The sequence below is a fragment of the Syngnathus scovelli genome, chromosome 22 (assembly GCF_024217435.2).
Source record: "Syngnathus scovelli strain Florida chromosome 22, RoL_Ssco_1.2, whole genome shotgun sequence".
Classification (NCBI taxonomy): Eukaryota; Metazoa; Chordata; class Actinopteri; order Syngnathiformes; family Syngnathidae; genus Syngnathus; species Syngnathus scovelli.
Window position 1 is genome coordinate 6,924,630 of NC_090868.1, and position 23,309 is coordinate 6,947,938.

The 23,309-nt window shown below is 46.2% G+C and overlaps 3 long non-coding RNA genes across 9 annotated transcripts in view; 2 read left to right on the forward strand and 1 right to left on the reverse strand.

Annotated features, from left to right (window-relative positions):
- LOC125992406 (uncharacterized) overlaps positions 1-10,675 on the reverse strand; it is a 36,398-nt gene extending 25,723 nt beyond the window's left edge. For 6 of the 7 annotated variants that reach the window (XR_011086234.1, XR_011086233.1, XR_007489611.1 and 3 more), the window contains exon 1: positions 9,511-9,659. This is a non-coding gene — a long non-coding RNA (uncharacterized lncRNA). Of the gene's footprint in view, positions 1-9,510 lie in introns of all 7 variants that reach the window. The other variant, XR_011086232.1, reaches the window with a different exon arrangement.
- Positions 8,099-17,223, forward strand: LOC137839849 (uncharacterized). Its single transcript, XR_011086237.1, has 3 exons — positions 8,099-8,682; positions 13,661-17,014; positions 17,075-17,223. It is a non-coding gene; the product is annotated as an uncharacterized lncRNA (long non-coding RNA).
- Positions 10,826-13,295, forward strand: LOC137839530 (uncharacterized). The gene is made up of 3 exons (XR_007489601.2): positions 10,826-12,566; positions 12,632-12,706; positions 13,222-13,295. It is a non-coding gene; the product is annotated as an uncharacterized lncRNA (long non-coding RNA).
- Positions 17,224-23,309: the final 6,086 nt, after the last annotated feature.

Consider the following 23,309-nt stretch of genomic DNA (forward strand, 5'->3'; position numbering starts at 1 on the left):
GAAACATTTTAAGCATATAATTATACCTACACACCAAATCAATAAAGAAGACATAACTAGACATTTTTGATAAGTGGTAATGAGAAAGGTTTTTATAACTTTATGATCTGATATATATTGCTGAGCACTTTGAAATAACAAATGTTTTTTGATATATTGCCTGAATAGCTTAATGACCCTTAAGGAACTGTTTAATGCATGCCTGATGATTTTCTAAATCACGGACACTGCCAAAGTTGTCTAAAAATGTTCAGTACTTGATTGTATCTTATGTTTTGACTAATGCTAGACGCCAGTTTTCGATTACTGCTGAACGTTCGGGACAGAGGGAAATATTTTGCCTAACAAAGAAAAGATATGGTTGAAAGCATGATTAAACTAAGAATATGATGACGTAAGCAAGTACATGGAGTATCAAAAGATCAAACAAACAAAAACATGGTAAGTGGTGAGTACAAACTTTGCATAGTCAAGGAACATCAATAAATTGATTATGTCACAGCCAAAAACTCACATAATTTCGTACAAAATGACAAAATTGAAAGAATGATGAATGGATGAGGTGCGACAGTGTATGTGCAAGAATGGAGGAGAATGTTTACAGTAAGGCCATTTGGAGATAAACCCAGTAGAGGTGCCAGAGGGAGAACGCCAGGAGGAAAACAGCCATGGTGATCGCCAAGGCCGAAAGATGGGATGGAAAACAACAGCCCCCACACACATCGAATCGCCCATAATCAGCACCCAACCCCACGGAACCAGCTCTCACCGAACCGGCACCCACTCCCATGGAATCAAACTCTGCTGCGAACTTGCCCCACCCCAAAGACTCATCACCCACCAAACTCGGCCCACAATGTGCAACTGAATATAAGCTGACCAAAGAACCTTGAACGTTGCCTTTCTGAATGGAGACTTTCTGCTCTTGAGCATGGTCGCACGAAGGGCCCAGCGCTGTATTGTACTTTCCTGAAAACAGAGCTTTCTTAACAAGAATTGTGATTGAACTCAACCAACCTGTGTAAGTCTAATTTCTGCTTCAGTGTCTTAGCATTTTCCTAAATCTGAAGAAATCAAACGAGCACGCTGTGAGTAAATTGGATAACAGCTGATTGGCAATGGCTTTTGCCGTGAGGCGCAGATAGCGCGCTCCCTAAATTGTGGACAAAATCCAACAATACATACTTATATATATATATATATATATATATATATATATATATATATATATATATATATATATATAACTTTTTCCTCACCCCCCGTGGGTGGTCTCTTTTTTTTTTTTTTTCCCTTCAAGCTCGGGTCCTCTACCAGAGGCCTGGGAGCTTGAGGGTTCTACGCAGTATCTTTGCTGTTCCTAGTACTGCACTTTTCTGGACTGAGATGTCAGATGTTTTTCCTGGGATCTGTTTCAGCCACTCCTCCAGTTTGGGGGTTACTGCCCCTAGTGCTCCAATGACCACAGGTACCACTGAAGTCTTAACTCTCCAGGTCTTCTCCAGCTCTTCTCTGAGCCCTTGATATTTCTCAAGTTTCTCATGTTCCTTTTTCCTAATGTTACCATCATTTGGGATGGCTATGTCAACCACAACGGCTTTCCTCTGCTCTTTGTCCACCACCACAATGTCCGGTTGGTTCGCCATTACCATTCTGTCTGTCTGGATCTGGAAGTCCCAGAGGATCTTGGCTTGGTCATTCTCTACCACCTTTGGAGGTGTTTCCCACTTGGATCTTGGGACTTCCAGTCCATACTCTGCACAGATGTTCCTGTACACTATTCCAGCTACTTGGTTATGGCGCTCCATGTATGCTTTACCTGCCAGCATCTTACACCCTGCAGTTATGTGCTGGATTGTCTCAGGACCTTCTTTGCACAATCTACACCTGGGGTCTTGTCTGGTGTGGTAGATTTGTGCCTCTATTGCTCTGGTGCTCAAGGCCTGTTCTTGTGCAGCCAGGATCAGTGCCTCTGTGCTGTCCTTCAGACCAGCTCTTTCTAGCCATTGGTAGGATTTCTGGATATCAGCTACTTCAGCTATGTTTCGGTGGTACATCCCATGTAGGGGCTTGTCCTCCCATGATGGTCCCTCCAGCACCTCATCTTCCTTTGATGCCCATTGTCTGAGACATTCACTGAGCACGTCATCCGTTGGGGCCTTATCCCTGATGTACTTATGGATCTTGGATGTTTCATCTTGGATCGTGGCTCTCACGCTCGCTAGTCCTCGGCCTCCTTCTTTACGGCTAGTGTACAGTCTCAGGGTGCTGGACTTGGGATGGAACCCTCCATGCATGGTTAGGAGCTTCCGTGTCTTGATATCTGTGGTCTGTATATCTTCCTTTGGCCACCGTATGATTCCTGCAGGGTACCTGATTACTGGTAGGGCGTAGCTGTTAATGGCTAGGGACTTGTTCTTGCCATTGAGCTGACTTCTTAGGACTTGCCTTACTCGATGGAGGTATTTGGCTGTGGCTGCTTTCCTTGTTTCCTCGTCAAGGTTGCCATTTGCCTGTGGAATTCCAAGGTATTTGTAGCTGTCCTCAATGTCTGCTATTGTTCCTTCTGGGAGTGAGACCCCCTCTGTGTGGATTACCTTTCCTCTTTTAGTCACCATGCGGCCACATTTCTCAAGTCCGAATGACATTCCGATGTCAGAGCTGTAGATCCTGGTAGTGTGGATCAGGGAGTCAATGTCCCGCTCGTTCTTAGCGTACAGCTTTATGTCATCCATGTAGAGGAGGTGGCTGATGGTGGCCCCATTCCTGAGTTGGTATCCATAGCCCGTCTTGTTGATTATTTGGCTGAGGGGGTTCAGTCCTATACAGAACAGCATTGGGGACAGAGCGTCTCCTTGGTATATACCACATTTGATGGTCACGTGTGCAAGTGGCTTGCCATTGGCTTCAAGTGTGGTTTTCCATTGTTTCATCAAGTTGGCGATGAAGGTTCTCAGAGTCTCATTGATGTTGTACAGCCTCAAGCATTCAGTGATCCAAGTATGTGGCATTGAGTCATATGCTTTCTTGTAATCAATCCAGGCAGTGCTCAGGTTGGTACGTCTAGTTCTGCAGTCTTGGGTGACTGTTCTATCCACCAGGAGTTGATGTTTTGCTCCTCTGGTATTTTTACCAATCCCTTTCTGAGCAGTGCTCATGTATTGATCCATGTGCCTGCTGATCTTATCTGATATTATGCCCGACATCAGCTTCCATGTTGTGGAGAGGCAGGTGATTGGCCGGTAGTTGGATGGGACTGTACCCTTTGATGGATCCTTCTGGATCAGGATCGTACGCCCTTGGGTTAGCCATTCAGGGTGAGTCCCATCCCTTAGCAGCTGGTTCATTTGTGCTGCCAGGCGCTCATGGAGAGTTGTAAGTTTCTTGAGCCAGTAGCTGTGGATCATGTCAGGGCCTGGTGCTGTCCAGTTTTTCATTCCTGAGACTCTTCTCTGGATGTCTGCCACTGTGATGGTTACTGGGTTCTGTTCAGGGAGCTTGCTGTGGTCCTTTCTCAGAGCCACCAGCCACTGTGCATCCTTCTTATGTGATGCCTCCCGCTCCCATATATCCTTCCAGTACTGTTCAGTTTCCAGCCTTGGTGGGTCTGCTCTGCTATTATTCCCCTGCCACTGAGCGTACACTTTCGCTGGTTGTGTTGTGAACAACCTGTTTATTCGTCTGGCTTCATTCTCTCTTGTGTACCTCTTTAGGCGGGGGGCCAAGGCTTGGAGTCTTTGTTTGGCAGTTTCGAGTGCTTCAGGTATGGGCATATGGCTGTATTTCTTGGGAACTTGCTTTTTCATTGCACCTTTCTGGGCCTCTGTCATTTGGCTCACTTCTCTCCGTGCTATCTTGATTTTGGCCTCCAGCCTTCTCTTCCATGGTGGGCACTGTTGTGGTCGCATATGGTCATTCTTCTAGTAGCCAAGCATTTCTAGGATCACTGCTGCTGAGGTGTATATCAGCTCATTGGTTACAGTGATGGTAGCCGTAGGAATTGTTGTCAATGCTGCATTCACATCTTCTAGGAGACTTTCTGAGGGTACTTCACTTAGCCTCTGCAGTGTGTATCTAGGTTCCCGAGCATTCATTCTCACCGTGATCTTGTTCTTCAGGTCAGTTGCTGCCTCGTTCAGCTTGATTGTGCTTATTGGGGTTTCGTACCCAACCTCTGGGCTTTTACATGGATTTAACTCGTCTCTGACCTGGTGCTCTGGTTGGCCTTCGCTATGGCATTTGTGTTGTATCTCATCAATCTCGAGGTGTGATAGCAGGTGCCGTTTATGGATATTGGAACATTGAGCTACTAGTTGCTTGGCCGATAGTGTTGACTGTGGGTATTGAAGTTGCCATTGTTCCCGCATTCTCCGCATGTAACCCCTCTCATTCTCGCATCTCGCCCATTTGTGTCTTGTTCCAGTAGCCCATTTTTCATCAGGGTGATCTGGTTCCCCAGCACCTGACGCAGACCTTGTTTGTCCGGGCGACGTCTGAGCCGGCATGTCTTTCGTTTCTTGTAGGCGGTATCGTTAAGGGTCTTGCCTAAGGACCCACACTGACTGTTGGTAAGGTAATCGCTCATTGCTCATATTGTGCCCCTGCCGGGAATCGAACCCGGGTCTTCCGTTTGTAAGTCATGTCCGTATATATATATATATATATATATATATATATATATATATATATATATATATATATATATATATATATATATATATACACGAACGAACTACATACACACACATATATATATATATATATATATATATATATATATATATATATATATATATATGTGTGTGTATGTAGTTCGTTCGGTTTGCTGAATATATCTGCCAGATAGCAAAGCTTTGCAAGCCAGTCCATGCTCTCGAACAAGGTGGCATGGGGTGATCCGTGCTGTCAGAAAGGTGTGTACTTCAGCTCGTAACTCCAACAGCCTGTTGAGCATCTTCCCTCGAGAGAGCCAGCGCACTTCTGTATGGAGGAGTTGCGTGTGTTCAGCTCCCATGTTTTCACAGAGGCGGCGGAACAAACGTGCATTAAGTGGCCTTGACCTGATGAAGTTGATCACTTTGATGCTGTCGTTCAAAACATCATGCAACACGGGGCTCATTTTCTTGGACGCTAACGCTTCCCTGTGAATCACACAGTGAGTCCACTTAATGTCGGGATTTTCCTTTTTAATCCGCGCAATGAGCCCTTTCGCACTGCCCATTATTGATGCAGCTGCATCTGTACACACGCTGCTGCAGGATTTCCAGCTAATACGTACCATTTTCAGAGAAAAATGCGTTAACGACATTAAAAATGTCCTCTCCGGTTGTTCTCCCCTCCAGACTTTTGCAGAAAAGTATGTGTTCGCAAATGTCGTCAGCCTCAATGTATCTCACAAAAGCAACAATCTGTGCATTCCCACTGACATCTGTGGATTCATCCAGCTAGAGTGAAAAAGAGTCTCCAAGTTTTCCCACAACTTGTTCGACAATGTCTGCACCCATTTTGTGTATTCTGCGGCAAACGGTGTCATTAGACAAAGACACAGTTTTAAATGTATCCGCAGATTTTTTTTTGTCTAGCATAGTTTCGGCCGATACAACAGCGGCGGGGAGCAGCAGCTCTTCAGCTATAGTAAACGGTTTTTTGGCTTTAGCTACGAGCAAAGAAACCGCATAAGAAGCCCCCAGGGCTTTGGCTGATTTAGTAGAGGCTTTTCGCATTGTGTCTTGGGATGACTTGAAATCAGAAAGTTTCCTCCTGAAGAACTCCGGTGGTTTACCAACATGGCATCCGTGTTTTGTGGTGAGATGCCGCTGGAGATGTGCCGGCTTCATGCTAGCGTTGGCTAATTTCTCCCCGCAAAAAAGCACAGCGCTTTGGGTGGGTTACAACTTGTGGACGTAAATCCCATCAAACAATAGTGGTTGACGTCTGTGCCTCCCAAGTCATGAACCTCACCGCACGTCACTGACTTGTAGCATAATGCTACGAGCATTTGAAAGCAAACTCTGCTAATGGAAAAAAATAATCATCGTTAGTACAGGGCTTAAATTTCTTGCAAAATGGCTAACAATGGCAAAGTCATTTTCTGTGTAAACAAAGTCAACCAGATAGTATACTGTTTTGTCTCAACTTATTCTTATTTTAGTTTTAGTATGTTTATTAGTGAATTTTGTGTTGACACATATTAGCCAATAATGTGCAGCCAACTTTTGATTTCAGGTAGATTTTTGCACATTTGATGTAAAAAAAAAAAAAAAAAAAAGAATACCGTAATTTCCGGTGTATAAGCCGCACCAGCTAAAATTCGGGGATATTTTAGTTTTTTTCTTACATAAGCCGCACGTGCACACAAATTTTTTTACACAGAAAGACAGTACACAGAAAGCCTTTTTGAAGTTTGAATAACATGCTTTCACATGTCTTTCTAAACATTGCCTGTGACGCAGCAGTAGTACCGCAGCAACACGGAAGTGTGCACGCGAGTTATTAACAAAGAAACATTGCCTGTGACACAGCAGTAGTACCGAAGCAACATGGAAGTGTGCACGCGAGTTATTAACAAAGAAATACTGGACACAGAAAGCTTTTTTTAAAGTTTTAATAACATACCTTAACATTTCTTTCCAAACACTGCCTGTGATGCAGCAGTAATACCGCAGCAACACGGAAGTAACACAGCACTAATAGGGTTTGATTAAATAAAACATACCGGTAAAAGTCACTGCGACGCGGCGGTAACACGGTAGCACAGCACTAACAGGGCTGTTAAAGTAAAAGTAAAAAAAAAAAAAGAGCTTCATCGTCTTCATCTTCCGCCTGTGCACTGAAACCATCGAAGTCTTCCTCCTCAATTTCCGATTGGAATAGCGTTAGATATCCTTCGCCACACACTTTCTCAGTATCTCTTTCGTCGTCGTTTTTATCCATTTCTTCTAGCATTTTCCATGATGAGGGTCTGTTCATGCTAATCTTATTCATGCACAAAGCGCTAAATTAAATTAAACTAGCGAGCGACACGTATAGCTCCAGAGTAGACAGGACCACGAAATAAAGAAAAGGGTGCCGCAACACAATGTCAGCAACATCGACTGCCTTTAGCTTAAAAGCGGCATCATATGCATTTCTTTTGTCCCCCATAATGACGGTTTGTGTATAAAAGCTTCCTTTCAGTAATGTCCGTCTTGATCGAGTTCTGCGTGATGCGCGAAATGTTGTAAACACAAACTAGCACGTCTTCTTCGGCGCATTATCTCTTCTTCGCCTGGCTCGCTCTTGCTTCCTGCTAGAGCGCCCCCTGGAGGCCGGAGGCCGTAAAAATTCATAAGTACGCCGTGCCGCCATTTAAGCCTCAGGGTTCAAAGTAACCTTCTGAATAAAATGCATTAAAAGTTCACATTCATTACAACTTGTTTTTGGTGAGCAAAATGTCAGAAGAATTGAATTTAATTGATTGGTTGTTTACATAAAGGACAAACGTACCCACGTAAGGACAACACCGGCGCTCGGCCGAGTGGCACGGGGCTCGGACATGGCCATTACGCACGCCCGGTCCTATGCCATGGAGCTCTCGTGTCTGGAAGTCCACGCCGCCACACGCTTGGAAGTTTGTTTTGTTTAATAAAGAGCCGTTTACCAAACCCACGTCTATCCTTGTACTTTGTTAACGCTACAATATAGTTACCGTATTTGCCGGTGTATTGGTCGACCTTTTTCGATCCAAAATCGACCGAAAAAAATCGACCTCGACTTATACACCGAGTCATAAAATTTAACTTCGTATTCATCGCTTCAAATGTGATGGTAACCAAGGCCGTTTCTCATGCATCTCATTGTGCGTTGCACTTAGAAAATTTGAACCGGGCGGCGTGCGCGGCCCGCTGGAAGTCCAATGAGGCGCCGCGATCTCCTGCGCGGTGCTTATAAAGTGCCGATCCGCTCGGCTTGGAGCTATTTCCGACCTCCCGTTGGTGCCGGGCGGCGTGCGCGAGCTCGCCGGCCGCGATCTCCTGCGCGGTGCTTATAAAGTGCCGATCCGCTCGGCTTGGAGCTATTTCCGACCTCCCGTTGGTGCCGGGCGGCGTGCGTGAGCTCACCGGCCGCGATCTCCTGCGCGGTGCTTATAAAGTGCCGATCCGCTCGGCTTGGAGCTATTTCCGACCTCCCGTTGGTGCCGGGCGGCGTGCGCGAGCTCGCCGGCCGCGATCTCCTGCGCGGTGCTTATAAAGTGCCGATCCGCTCGGCTTGGAGCTATTTCCGACCTCCCGTTGGTGCCGGGCGCCGTGCGCGAGCTCGCCGGCCGCGATCTCCTGCGCGGTGCTTATAAAGTGCCGATCCGCTCGGCTTGGAGCTATTTCCGACCTCCCGTTGGTGCCGGGCGGCGTGCGCGAGCTCGCCGGCCGCGATCTCCTGCGCGGTGCTTATAAAGCGCCGATCCGCTCGGCTTGGAGCTATTTCCGACCTCCCGTTGGTGCCGGGCGGCGTGCGCGAGCTCGCCGGCCGCGATCTCCTCCGCGGTGCTTATAAACAGCCGCATGCGCACGGCCTCCCGGAATTTGAACACATTTCGTCAATAAATTTCGCATATTGAATTTTGAAGTTTAATATAATGCAACAATTGAGCTCGACTTATACAAAGGATATATCATAAAATCGTAAATTTCCGTCGAATTTTAGGGGGTCGACTTATACACCGAGTCGACCTGTACACCGGCAAATACGGTAGTTATATACTAGATCTGTGGAATAAAGACGAGGCTGACGTCAGGGCGCACGCGCGGCGATTTTGACAAAGGACGAGGAATTTGATCGATGGATTTAATGGATTTAAAGTGCACGGATGGTTTGATAATATTATTGCTTATATTATAGTTATTTGAAATATAGTTTATCTATCGTTATATGAGCCTGTGGAATATTTTGAAGTGCAAGCGCCTTCAGCGGCGCGCACCCATTGTTGACAAAGAACGATCGATGGATTTAATGAATTGGAGTGACACCGATAATTTTATAAACGTGTTGTTCATGTAATCGTTTTTCTTTAATAACTCTATATATTACGTCAGGCCCATTCTCAGCTCTTCGTTTGTGTTTGTCACGTTAACATACCTATCGTTTAGCCTGTTGCTATCGTATCAAACGATCGATGAATTTAATGAATTGGAGTGACACCGATGGTTTTATAAACATGTTATTAATGTAATAGTTGTCCTAAATCACTCTACATGTTACGTCAGGCCCGTTCTCAGCTCCTCGTTTGTGTTTGTCACGTTAGCATACCTATCGTTTAGCCTGTTGCTATCGTATGGAACGATCGATGCATTTAATGAATTGGAGTGACACCGATGGTTTTATAAACATGTTATTCATGTAATAGTTGTCCTTAATCACTCTATATGTTACGTCAGGCCCGTTCTCAGCTCTTTGTTTGTGTTTGTCACGTTAGCATACCTATCGTTTAGCCTGTTGTTGCTATCGTTTAGCCCAGGGGTCTCAAACTCAATTTACCTGGGGGCCGCTGGAGGTAGAGTCTGGGTGAGGCTGGGCCGCATCAAATCGTAATCCACAAAAGTAATCCATAAAAAAGGTCCTGATCCAATCTTCTCAATTTGAACAAATTAACAGTCAGAACATGCAGAACATGAAGAACAGGAACAGTTCTTCAGAACATAGGCTTCATTTCTACTTCCTCCTACTCCTTGCTGCCAGAGACTTGGCAACGCTTCTTGAGGGAGGAGGCAACTGAGACCCTCAGTATGGCTTTAAGATGCTCATCTTTAATTCTGGACCTGTACTTTGACTTATTGAAGTTCATTGTGGAGAAGAGCTTTTCACACAGATAGGTGCTGCCAAAAAGGCACATGGTCCGCTTGAACATCCTGGAAAGCTCAGGGAAGCTGGGGGGCAGTTCTCTCAAAAATTGTCCAAGCTCCACTGTTCTTCCACTCACTTCCCTGAACTTGGCTTTGAGTTCAGTATTGCACTGCAGGTCAATTAGCTCCATCTGCAGAACAGGGGGGGCATCCTCAACATCAAAGGAGAAGGGGTCAGCAAAAATGTTAAAAGTGGCTCTGTGTGTCTTGAAGTCTGCAAACCTGTGATCAAATTCTTCTTGTAGCTTCCCAATGGTATCAGCATACTTCTCACCACTGAATGCTGTGCCTGAATCCATTTCCAGCTTTTGCTATCATTTCACTCACAACATAGCTAGCTTTCACAGCCGCTTCGTTCTCTTTGCTTGTTTTTTTGAAAAAAACTTGTTGCCTCAGTAGAGATTATTTAAGTTTGGCGACCCGATCCTCTCGCTCATCTCCCAGGTATTTTGCATACTCCTCAGCATGTTTAGTTGAGTAATGACGTCTGATGTTAAACTCTTTGTTAACAGCAACTTTACCCATGCATATTAGACAGGTTGCGACGTTCCTGTGCTCAACAAAAAAATATTCCGCCTCCCACTTCTCCTGAAATTGCCTGTGCTCATCCGCAAATTTTCTCTTCACGGCAGGTTTTGAAACAGACATGACGGGGGCTGACAAACAATGTACAGCACTAGGTGACAGTGACAAGATATTTCCCTCCACTCGCTCATTCAAACATGTCAAAGTGCTAATTCGCCAATTAGCCAATTGCTAATTCGCCCAGTTGTCACGAGCCTGAGCTACGTGAGCCCATACGTGTCAAAAAAAGTAAAACGGCCAGATGCATGTGCGAAAAGAAATTCGCGGGCCGCACTAACACACAGCTTAGATGTCACGCAGGGGGCCGCAAAATATTGTCCCGAGGGCCGCAATTGGCACGCGGGCCATGAGTTTGAGACCCCTGGTTTAGCCTGTTGTTGCTCGTTCATGACTGTTTTTGGTGTGGGATTTTGTCGAATAAATTGCCCCCAAAAATGCGACTTATACTCCGGAGCAACATATATGGTTTTTTTTTTTTCACTTTTTGGGGCATTTTATGGCTGGTGCGACTTATACTCCGGAGCGATTTATAGTCTGGAAAATACGGTAAATTAAATTCTAAGTTAGTTCACATATTCAAGTTAATTTTTAAAATCATATCTTTACATTTATGTTTGAAAAATTATTTACACATCTACCTCATTTGCATCTGCCTAAACTCTGCTCGCTCCCGATTGGCTAGTTTTGGTCAGATGATGTGTCTATGAGGAAGCGTGCCTTGAGGACACGTTTTGTCACCCAGAGTTGCAGCTTTGCTACAATGTGACCCATTTACTGTAACTTATGACATAAGGCAGGCGCAAGTGTTTTTGTACAAGCACGTTGTAATAGTTGTGTTTTACCTGCAGAAATAAACAAATCAAATCAATTTTCGATTCATACAAACACATGGTGTGGCGCAGGGTCTGATCTGATCTGATCTGATCTGATTGATTGATTGATTGATTGATTGATTGATTGATTGATTGATTGATTGATTGATTGATCATTTATTGATCCCCGGGAGTGAGGAAATTCAGGCCCCAGCAGTATTCATACCACAGAGTGGGTATATAAAAGACGCACAGATGGCATGAGCGCAACTCATTAGGCTCTTATAAGGCTGCCACACAACGGCGCCACAAAGAAAGCCAGTAAGTGCGAAAGTTAAAAGCCATCAAAGCAAAGCAAAGCAACAAGATCAAGGAAAAAAAAGTAACAGCGGCCAACCAGCCCCCCCAAAAGACACAAAATAGCCTCCACGGGGTCCATAAACAGGTGTTAAGGGCAGCCAAGTTCAACGCTGCCCAATGGACCGTGGTCGTGAATCAGTAAAACATCACAAAACAGGCAAACGTGTGAGCAGCGTCCTGGGCTCCCATTCGGGGCACGTGTAGATGGTCAATATGGGGCTGGCACGGCGAAGGTCATTGGTTCCGACGAGCACGAGAGAGCGGACTCTCCACAGGGGTCGCGACTGTGAGGCCAAGGGGAGGGACCCGGTCAGCACGGGCCAGATGAGCAGGAAGCCGTCGTAGAGTCACGCCGGTCCCGACCGATGTGCTCAGCCATCCCGGACCCAGGGAAAAAAAATATCCGATCCGAAGTGATCTGCACATGCCGAGGAGCGGTAGAAGGCACCAGCATCGCCAAATGGACAAATAGAAAGAAAGAAAAAGGAGAAAAGAAGGAAAAAAAGAGGAAAAAAGAGAACACTGCTGGGAGGCTGCCACTCACAGCGGCGCCATACCCCCAAAAAAAAAATGCCCGGTGCTTTTTAACTTGTACATGCTCCTTCTTGATGATGTCATCAGTAATTTTGTCTCCAGTTCAACTTAGACAAAAATGAATTTTAGTACTTTCTCCTGAGGAACAACAGTGTGAGAAACCTTGAGCCAAACTCCAACCAAATGATTAAGTTTGACTGTTTAAATAAGACCACAGTACGCTGATGCGACTCAGGGGGTCACTCTTCTTCTACTCACAGCAGAGCACGATTGACAAAGTGCATGTGTGATGTCACTGCAAGAGGAAATGAAGGCCCTTTCTCCTCAGTGCTCATGCAGACTTGGAGTGCAGACATGAGTCGTGCGCTTGTATGTGTGCTGATGGCCGCTTGGAGCCTCGGTAAGGTCAACATGTGAAGTCATTGCCGCTTTCAACGGAGGTCTGACTTTATTGCCTTCTGACAGGAAGCAGCGGCCAGACGGTGCACCAGCCGACACGGGACGTGCAAACAGTGGAGGGCGAAACCGTGACGTTGGAATGTAGGTACAACAGATTGGCGAGCAATGACTATATCTTCTGGTACAAACATGAAGCAAATGCAGCGCCCGAATTCATCCTGAGCCAATTGAAGCTCGGTCAAGGCAAGACGGAGGAAAAGTACGCAAAGAGGTTTCACTGTAGAGTGAACGCCAGTACCTCGCAAGCTCCTCTGCATATCGACAATGTGAAGCCCAGCGACTCAGGAGTCTTCTACTGCGCCCTGATGCCCACGCTGACACATCCACTGACGTGCCTGTACAAAAATACCTGCACCCGCCTTATTTCACAAGTTACAGTAAATGGGTCGCAGTGTAGCAGAGCTACAATTCAGCGTGATGACATACTAAAAACTCAGCATGAGGATGATATTTTTGTTGTGAACCAACAGGCCTTAAAATTTACTTTGTAACGAAGTGGGAGAAACGTGTATATTCTGTTAGGTTAGACAAACTCATATACTTTTTCATGTTTATCCATCCATTCATCCATCCATCCATCCGGCTTTTCCCCACAGGGGTCGCGGGCATACTGGAGCCTATCCCAGCATCCCAGCAGTCATCGAGGAGTAGGCAGGGGACACCCTGAACCGGTTGCTCACCGATCGCACAGAGAGGAACAACCATCCGCACTCACACCTAGGGGCAAGTCGGAGTGCTCAATTGGCCTACCATGGAATGTGGGAGGAAACCGGAGTGCCCGGAGAAAACCCACGCGGGCACGGACATGCAAACTCCACACAGGGAGGGTCGGAAGTGGAGTCGAACCGGCATCCTCCTAACTGTGAGGCGGACGTGCTAACCAGTGCGACATCGAGCCGCCCATTTTCATGTTCATACATGTGTATATCCTCTTATTATTTTATATAAACATGACTGCTCAATTAAAAGCACGGAGACAACATACACACAGGGTGGTGACTCTCTAATACACATACCGTATTTGCCGGTGTACAGGTCGACTCGGTGTATAAGTCGACCCCCTAAAATTCGACGGAAATTTACGATTTTATGATATATCCTTTGTATAAGTCGAGCTCAATTGTTGCATTATATTAAACTTCAAAATTCAATATGCGAAATTTATTGACGAAATGTGTTCAAATTCCGGGAGGCCGTGCGCATGCGGCTGTTTATAAGCACCGCGGAGGAGATCGCGGCCGGCGAGCTCGCGCACGCCGCCCGGCACCAATGGGAGGTCGGAAATAGCTCCAAGCCGAGCGGATCGGCACTTTATAAGCACCGCGGAGGAGATCGCGGCCGGCGAGCTCGCGCACGCCGCCCGGCACCAACGGGAGGTCGGAAATAGCTCCAAGCCGAGCGGATCGGCACTTTATAAGCACCGCGCAGGAGATCGCGGCCGGCGAGCTCGCGCACGCCGCCCGGCACCAACGGGAGGTCGGAGATAGCTCCAAGCCGAGCGGATCGGCAGTTTATAAGCACCGCGCAGGAGATCGCGGCCGGCGAGCTCGCGCACACCGCCCGGCACCAACGGGAGGTCGGAAATAGCTCCAAGCCGAGCGGATCGGCACTTTATAAGCACCGCGCAGGAGATCGCGGCCGGCGAGCTCGCGCACGCCGCCCGGCACCAACGGGAGGTCGGAAATAGCTCCAAGCCGAGCGGATCGGCACTTTATAAGCACCGCGCAGGAGATCGCGGCCGGCGAGCTCGCGCACGCCGCCCGGCACCAACGGGAGGTCGGAAATAGCTCCAAGCCGAGCGGATCGGCACTTTATAAGCACCGCGCAGGAGATCGCGGCCGGCGAGCTCGCGCACGCCGCCCGGCACCAACGGGAGGTCGGAAATAGCTCCAAGCCGAGCGGATCGGCACTTTATAAGCACCGCGCAGGAGATCGCGGCCGGCGAGCTCGCGCACGCCGCCCGGCACCAACGGGAGGTCGGAAATAGCTCCAAGCCGAGCGGATCGGCACTTTATAAGCACCGCGCAGGAGATCGCGGCGCCTCATTGGACTTCCAGCGGGCCGCGCACTCGCGCACGCCGCACGGTTCAAATTTTCTAAGTGCAACGCACAATGAGATGCATGAGAAACGGCCTTGGTTACCATCACATTTGAAGCGATGAATACGAAGTTAAATTTTATGACTCGATGTATAAGTCGAGGTCGATTTTTTTCGGTCGATTTTGGATCGAAAAAGGTCGACCAATACACCGGCAAATACGGTATATGGAGATACCAAATGGCCAGGTGACACTTTCCCGTCTTTTCCGGATAGTATAGAATCCAGGTATGGGCAAACTACGGCCCGCGGGCCACATCCGGCCCGCGGGACCGTTTAATCCGGCCCGCCAACCCTATATAAATCGTATTATTAAACTTTTTTTTTTCGGTCATTTTGCGTGCAATGACTGCGTTTCCCCAGTAGATGGGGAACCACTCGCCTGCGCATTTACTACCGGAAGCCGTGTCAGAAAGCTCGGTGCACACTCACAAGTGCGTGTACGTACTCAGTAGTACGGAAATGGCGCACTCGCGCTCTATTTGTAGCAGTGCCGAATTTAGAGCGTGGGCTGTGATGACAGCATTCTTGTAATTTGCGCGCCGAGTTTTCGGATACAGTTTTACGCTAAAGCCACCCACAAACCTTCCCCTGGAATCCTTCCATTAAAATGAGTCGCCCACGGAAAAGCAAGGTGGACACTGAGTGCCGAGTGTTTAAAAAGAGTGGCCAATTCGGCTCGACGTACGCGACGTGACGTTCAGCCACATGAACATCAACATCAAATGAACACTGAAAATGAAGGGGAGGCTTTCAAGTTTGTTGTAAAAAAATGCATTTTGAATATGATCTGTACAAATAGCAGGGATTGAAACTAGCGACCATTCTCATTTTCAAACAATGCAGGATGCTCAAGGATATTGATGCACCACCTGTTTGTGACTAATCTTAACCTTTAAAGTTCTTAAGGCTTACTTTAAGGAAGTGTTTTCCGTTTCCTCACTTCTGTTACCAGGTGTTTGTGAGTTAAAACTCTGCTCTGATTTTCAGATACCCCTCACCGTGTTGCCGTTTTGATTACTTTATTTGGATGTATGCTTTCACCGATTCTTCAAGATGATATATTTGGTCAGAATGTTTGCCGTTTGATGTGATCTCATAAGATAAACATACATCTTTCATTAATCTGACCTGCAGGCACTGAAGTGATGGAGACTGTTATTCATAATAACAGTGTCATATTTTATGAGAATCACTGATAGCAGTTTTTTAGGGATGTTATTTTTTTTTAATGCTGTTAATAAATGCATTTGTTTTCAAAAAACTTTTTTTGAATATCCATGCTTTACTACCTACTAAAGGCCAAAACCTTTTATGCAATGACCTTTACAGGTCGTTTATATTACTTCACACAAACACTACATCCATCTGCTCTTGGTTCGGCCCCCCGGTCAAAATTTAGAACCCAATTCGGCCCGCAAGTCAAAAAGTTTGCCCACCCCTGGTATAGAACCTTCTGACCTGGAGAATGGGAGGTTTCATCTGCTGCCGTGCCTCGTGTACTGGCCGCCATTAAATGACCCAAGATCTTGCCAATCAAGAACCAACTGTTACTCCACATCTTTGTTTTCCTTGCTCAACAATGGACATCTCAAACAACACGCAACAGTAACTAGGAAGATTTTGAATTCTTCTTTCCATTCGGCACGGTAATGAGCTTCCTATCCGCGTCTCAGTTTATTATTATCTAATAGTAGTACAGTAATGTAGATTCCTTCACATCTAATACCTCAATTTCCTCCCCTTCTTTCTTACTCATCACTGGAGCAAGAGGATAGAATCAATACCAGAAGATTTGAGACACGTGCTACAAACCTCAGAAGTCAATAAGTGGACCAACGACAGCTGACACTGCCCATCAGTGTTGGGCAAGTTATTTGGCAAATGTAGCTAGCCGATGGTACACAGTCGTACATCTTCATGACCCACAGTCGTACATCTTCATGACCCATGTTGACACAAGGATAGCGAAAATTTTATCTCCGGTTCAACTTGGACAAAAATGAATTTTAGTACTTTCTCCTGAGGCACAGTATGAGAAACCTTGAGCCAAACTCCAAGCAAATGATAAGTTTGACTGTTTAAATAAGACCACAGTACGCTGTTGCGACTCATGGAGTCACTCTTCTTCTACTCATAGCAGAGCATGATTGACAAGGTGCACGTGTGATGTCACTGCAAGAGGAAGTGAAGGCCCCGCCTCGTCAGCGACAAGTCAGTGCTCATGCAGACTTGGAGTGCAGACATGAATCGTGCGCTTGTATGTGTGCTGATGGCCGCTTGGAGCCTCGGTAAGGTTAACAGGTCATTGCCGCTTTCAACGGAGGTCTGACTTTATTGCCTTCTGACAGGAAGCAACGGCCAGACGGTGCACCAGGTGACACCGGACGTGCAAACAGTGGAGGGTGAAACAGTGACGCTGGAATGTAGCTACGACAGATCGGGGGGGAGCAACGACTACATCTTTTGGTACAAACAAGAAGCAAACGCAGCGCCCGAGTTCATGCTGAGCCGATTGAAGCTCGGTCACGGCAAGACGGAGGAAAAGTACGCAAAGAGGTTTCACTGTAGAGTGAACGCCAGTACCTCGCAAGCTCCTCTGCATATTGACAATGTGAAGCCCAGCGACTCCGGCATCTTCTACTGCGCCCTGCAGCCCACGCTGACACATCCACTGACGTGACTGTACAAAAACACCTGCACCTGCCTTTTTTCACAAGTTACAGTAAATGGGTCACAGTGTAGCAGAGCTACAATTCAGCGTGATAACATGCTAACAACTCAGCGTGAGGATGGTATTTTCATTGTGAACCAACAGGCCTTCAAATTTACCTTGTAACTAGGAAGATTTTGCATTTTTCTTTCCATTCTGCACTCTAATGAGCTTCCTTTCTGCTCCTCAGTTTATTATAATCCAATAGTAGTACAGAGAGGAATCACACTCCTCAGCCTCTCTGGTAAGGTCTATTCAGGTGTGCTGGAGAGGAGGTTCCATCGGGATGTCGAATTTCGGATTCAAGAAGAGCGGTATGGTTTTCGGCCTGGCCATGGGACAGTGGACCAGCTCTATACCCTCGGCAGGATCCTCGAGGGTGCATGGGAGTTCACTCAACCAGTTCACATGTATTTTGTGGAAGGCGTTCGACCGTGTCCCTCAGGAAGTTCTGTGGAGGGTGCTTCGAGAGTACGGGGTGCCGAACCAACTGATAAGGGCGTTTTGGTCCCTGTATCATCAATGCCAGAGTTTGGTCCACATTTCCGGCAGCAAGTCAGATTCGTTCCTAGTGAGGGTTGGACTCCGCCAAGGCTGCCCTTTGTCACTGATTCTGTTCATAACTTCTATGGACAGAATTTCTAGGCGCAGTCGAGGCGTTGAGGGTGTCCGGTTTGGGGACCTCAGCATTGCATCTCTGCTTTTTGCAGACAACGTGGTGCTGTTGGCTTCTTCAAGCCGTGATCTCCAGCTCTCACTGGAGTGGTTCGCAGCCGAGTGTGAAACGGCCGGGATGAGGGTCAGCACCTCCAAATCTGAGACCATGGTCCTCAGTCGGAAAAGGGTGGAATGCCCTCTCCGGATCGGGGATGAGATCCTGCCCCAAGCAGAGGAGTTCAAGTATCTTGGGGTCTTGTTCACGAGCGAGGGCAGGATGGAGCGTGAGATCGACAGGCGGATCAGTGCAGCGTCGGCTGTAATAGAGTAGAATAGAATAGAATAGAATAGAATAGAATAGAATAGAATAGAATAGAATAGAATAGAATAGAATAGAATAGAATAGAATAGAATCAATCTTTAGTTGCCAAGTTTGAGCATACCAAACAAGGAATTTGACTTCGGTACATCTCGGCCTCTGTACATTTAGGTAGCTAACAACATTCAGGACAACATGTGCAAAACCTGACAATTATTCTCAAACATCCCCTGATCTTAAACTCCCAGGAGGGCAAAGAAAAACTCAAAACTCCTACTAGGGGAAGTGAGAAACATTGAGAAGAGACCACAGATGGGAGGATCCCTCTTCTAGGATGGCCAGGCTGCAATGGATGCAGAGAGGACACACAGTACACATAATATGGACAATCCAAATGTAAAGCATCGAGAACAGGATGATATTGCACACTCTGAGAGTGGTGTGAGTTCATCAAAGCGACAGCCTGGAGGAAGAAGCTGTGTCTCTGTCTGCTGGTTTTGGCGTACAGTGCTCTGTAACACCGTCCGGAGGGGAGTAGTTCGAACAGACTGCGACCTGGGTGAGAAGGGTCTGTAGAGATGTTACTTGCACGTTTCCTGGTCCTGGACAGGTACAAGTCCTGGATAGATGGGAGGGTTGGTCCCGATTATCTTTTCTGCAGTCCTGATTGTCCGTTGCAGTCTGTGCTTGTCTTGTTTGGTGGCCGATCCAAACTAGACAGTGATGGAGGTGCAGAGGATAGACTGGATGATGGCTGTATGTAAGGTCTTCAGCAGCTCTTGTGGCAGGTTGAACTTCCTGAGCTGTCTCAGAAAGTACAGCCTCTGCTGGGCCTTCTTCCGGACAGAGTCTATGTGGCTGGTCCATTTCAGGTCCAGAGAGATTGTGGATCCCAGGAACTTGAAGGTGTCTGTGGAGAGAATAGTATTACTGTGGATAGTGAGGGGTGGAAGTGGTGAAGGGTGTCTCCTGAAGTCTACTGTCATCTCCACGGTCTTGAGCGAGTTCAGCTCCAGGTGGTTTTGGCTGCACCAGTGGACCGGCCGCTCCACCTCCTGTCTGTACGCAGTCTCGTCACCGTCCCGGATCAAACCGATTAGAGTGGTGTCGTCCACATACTTCAGAAGCTTCACAGAAGAGTCGCCTGAGGAGCAATCATTAGTGTAGAGAGAGAAGAGCAGGGGAGAGAAACTGAAAATTAGTTCGGCAGCTCCACATGGCAGGTCATGCACATACTACATATATATAAAACAGTATAAAATACAGATAAAATGCAATACAAAATAAAATAATTAACAAGAATCAAGTCTGCATTTGAGCGGTCAAAGTATGGATGGATGGATGGATGGATGGATGGATGGATGGATGGATGGATGGATGGATGGATGGATGGATGGATGGATGGATGGATGGATGGATGGAAAATATTACAGTACAATAAATTCCTTCACATCTAATACCTCAATTCCCTCCCTTTATTTCTTACTTGTAGATGGAGCAAGAGGATACAAGGAATACCAGAAGAATTGAGACAAGTGCTACAAACCTCAGAAGTCAATAGGTGGACCGACAGCTTACACTGCCCATCAGTGTTGGGCAAGCTAGTTGGCAAATGTAGTTAGCTAAACTACAATGAAATGAAAAAAAGTGGTTAAAATAGTACATCAACTTTTAAGATCGAGCAAACGTTAGGAATGGTGCTGTGGTGACACAGTGGAACTGAATATTGGCACATTGAGTTGACTCTGAAAAACAGTTTTATGAATGAATAGATGGACAAGTCCTTTTTAGATGTTCAGGAAGCGAGCTCATTGTGTCTCATGTTACTAGACTGTGGCTTTAATAAAAATCAGGAACATGGAGGGCAGAACTAGCACTGAACTGGGTATAGCAGAGCAAAATAACTGAAAAGATAACAGAACCTGTTCAACTCAATTTAAAATATGAAGCTAGCATGTATGTAGCGTTAATGATGTTTGTACTGTACTTTACTTAAGGTACAGTTTCATTTTTGTTTTATTAAGAAGACTACACAACATAACAGACGTGAAACTTAATTAGTCGACAGCCAGTCAACTAATTAAGCTTCACATCCGTTAACCAAGGTATGGGCAAACTACGGCCCGCGGGCCACATCCGGCCCACGGGACCGTTTAATCCGGCCCGCCAACCCTAAATAAATGGTATTATTAAACTTCTTTTTTCTTTTTTTTTTTCTCTCTCTCGGTAATTTTGCCTGCAATGACTGCGTTTCCCCAGTAGATGGGGAACCACTCGCCTGCGCATTTACTACCGGAAGCCGTGTCAGAAACCTCGGTGCACACTCACAAGTGCGTGTACGTACTCAGTAGTACGGAAATGGCGCACTCGCGCTCTATTTGTATCAGTGCCGAATTTATAGCGTGGGCTGTGACGACAGCATTCTTGTAATTTGTGCACCGAGCTTTCGGATACAGTTTTACACTAAAGCCACCCACAAACCTTCCCCTGGAATCCTTCCATTAACATGAGTCGCCCAAGGAAAAGCAAGGTGGACACTGAGTGCCGAGTGTTTAAAAAGAGTGGCCAATTTGGCTCGACGTACGCGACGTGACGTTCAGCCACATGAACATCAACATCAACCCGTCACAGATCTAGGTAAACGGACCAACACCTCGGATCTCTCCTAAGAATTGCCACAACAAATTTTACTCCAGACTATGACACACTAGCAAAAAAGGGAGACAAACAACACTGTTCCCACTGAAAATGAAGGGGAGGCTTTCAAGTTTGTTGTAAAAAAATGCATTTTGAATATGATCTGTACAAATAGCAGGGATTGAAACTAGCGACCATTCTCATTTTCAAACAATGCAGGATGCTCAAGGACATTGATGCACCACCTGTTTGTGACTAATCTTAACCTGTAAAGTTCTTAAGGCTTACTTTAAGGAAGTGTTTCCCGTTTCCTCACCTCTGTTACCGGGTGTTTGTGAGTTAAAACTCTGCTCTGATTTTCAGATAACCCTCACCGTGTTGCCGTTTTGATTACTTTATTTGGATGTATGCTTTCACCGGTTCTTCAAGATGATATATTTGGTCAGAATGTTTGCCGTTTGATGTGATCTTATAAGATAAACATCTTTCATTAATCTGACCTGCAGGCACTGAAGCACTGAAGTGATGGAGACTGTTATTCATAATAACGTATTTTATGAGAATCACTGATAGCAGTTTTTTAGGGATTTTTTTTAATGCTGTTAATAAATGCATTTGTTTTCAAAAAACTTTTTTTGAATATCCACGCTTTACTACCTACTAAAGGCCAAAACCTTTTATGCAATGACCTTTACAGGCCGTTTATATTACTTCACACAAATACTATATCCATCTGCTCCTGGTTCGGCCCCCCGGTCAAAATTATAACCCAATTCGGCCCGCAAGCCCACCCCTGCGTTAACCTGTTAAGATAGCTCACCCGTCTGAGCTCCCAGTATTGTCAGTGTGGTGTTTAAAGTTTTTAATTTATTGATCGAGTTGTCATTATTATTGTATGTCTAATTTGTTACTCCTTGTATACGTCGCACTTGTTGTCAATGGTTGTCAAACAAAATACCGTATTTGCCGGTGTATAAGTCGACTCGGTGTATAAGTCGACCCCCTAAAATTGGACGAAAATTTACGATTTTATGATATATCCTTAGTATAAGTCGAGCTCAATTGTTGCATTATATTAAACTTCAAAATTCAATCAGAAATATGCGAAATTTATTGACGAAATGTGTTCAAATTCGCGAGTTTGTAGCGAACGATCTATACGCCATTTTAAATATTATTTACTTCATGACCCTGTGATATTACGCGCTGAGAGAGACTAACAACAATGAACACTCTTAGAAACTGGTTTATTTTTAGTTAAGAAACTACAAATTATAATTATAAAGTGATTGCCGGTACATAGAGTTCAAAATTCGTCTTCATCGTCGCAATTTCCGAAAAGCTCGTTCCATTCGTTTTCGTTTAGTTTGTCGTCATAAAGGGCATCTTCTTGGTCTTCTCTATCCTGAGAGCATTTGGCGAATATTTTCTAAGTGCCAACGGCTCTTGCGCCATAAAGAGTCCGACCCGGCTGATTCCCCATGTCGGCCAGAACAAGTGAAAATTCGGCCTCTTCCCCTGGAAGTCTGGCCAAGTTTGGCGAATATTTTCAAAGTGCCAACGACTCAACCGCCGTAAAGTGTCCGCCTCGGCTGGTTCCCCGTGTCGGCCACCACAAGTGAAAATTCGGCCTCTTCCCCTGGAAGTCCGGCCAAGTTGGCGAATATTTTCTAAGTGCCAACGACTCAACCGCCGTAAAGTGTCCGCCTCGGCTGGTTCCCCGTGTCAGCCACCACAAGTGAAAATTCGGCCTCTTCCCCTGGAAGTCCGGCCAAGTTTGGCGAATATTTTCTAAGTGCCAACGACTCAACCGCCGTAAAGTGTCCGCCTCGGCTGATTCCTCCGGTCGGCCAGAACAAGTGAAAATTCGGCCTCTTCCCCTGGAAGTCTGGCCAAGTTTGGCGAATATTTTCTAAGTGCCAACGACATTCATTTAGACATGGCGATTGAATGTTTACGTACCGGTAGTTATTGTCGTTGCTTGACGCGCGATGACTCGCACATTCGCTCAATACCCAGTACTTCCCCCTAGCAGTCATCGTCGCTGCCGTTATTGAGGTGAGAATATTTGAAATTGTTGCTGAGGATGCGTGTTAATGCGACGAACGCTTTATAATGATTCAGACGTCATCTGATGGCGCCGCGGATGGCTGCCACGGTGAGTCGCTCTCTGTTTCTTTGTCTTATTTTGTGTGTTTTCTGTGTCTTCTGCTGTCCATCCCGGATCACTTTTACTAGAGAAGCACTGTTAAACATCGGT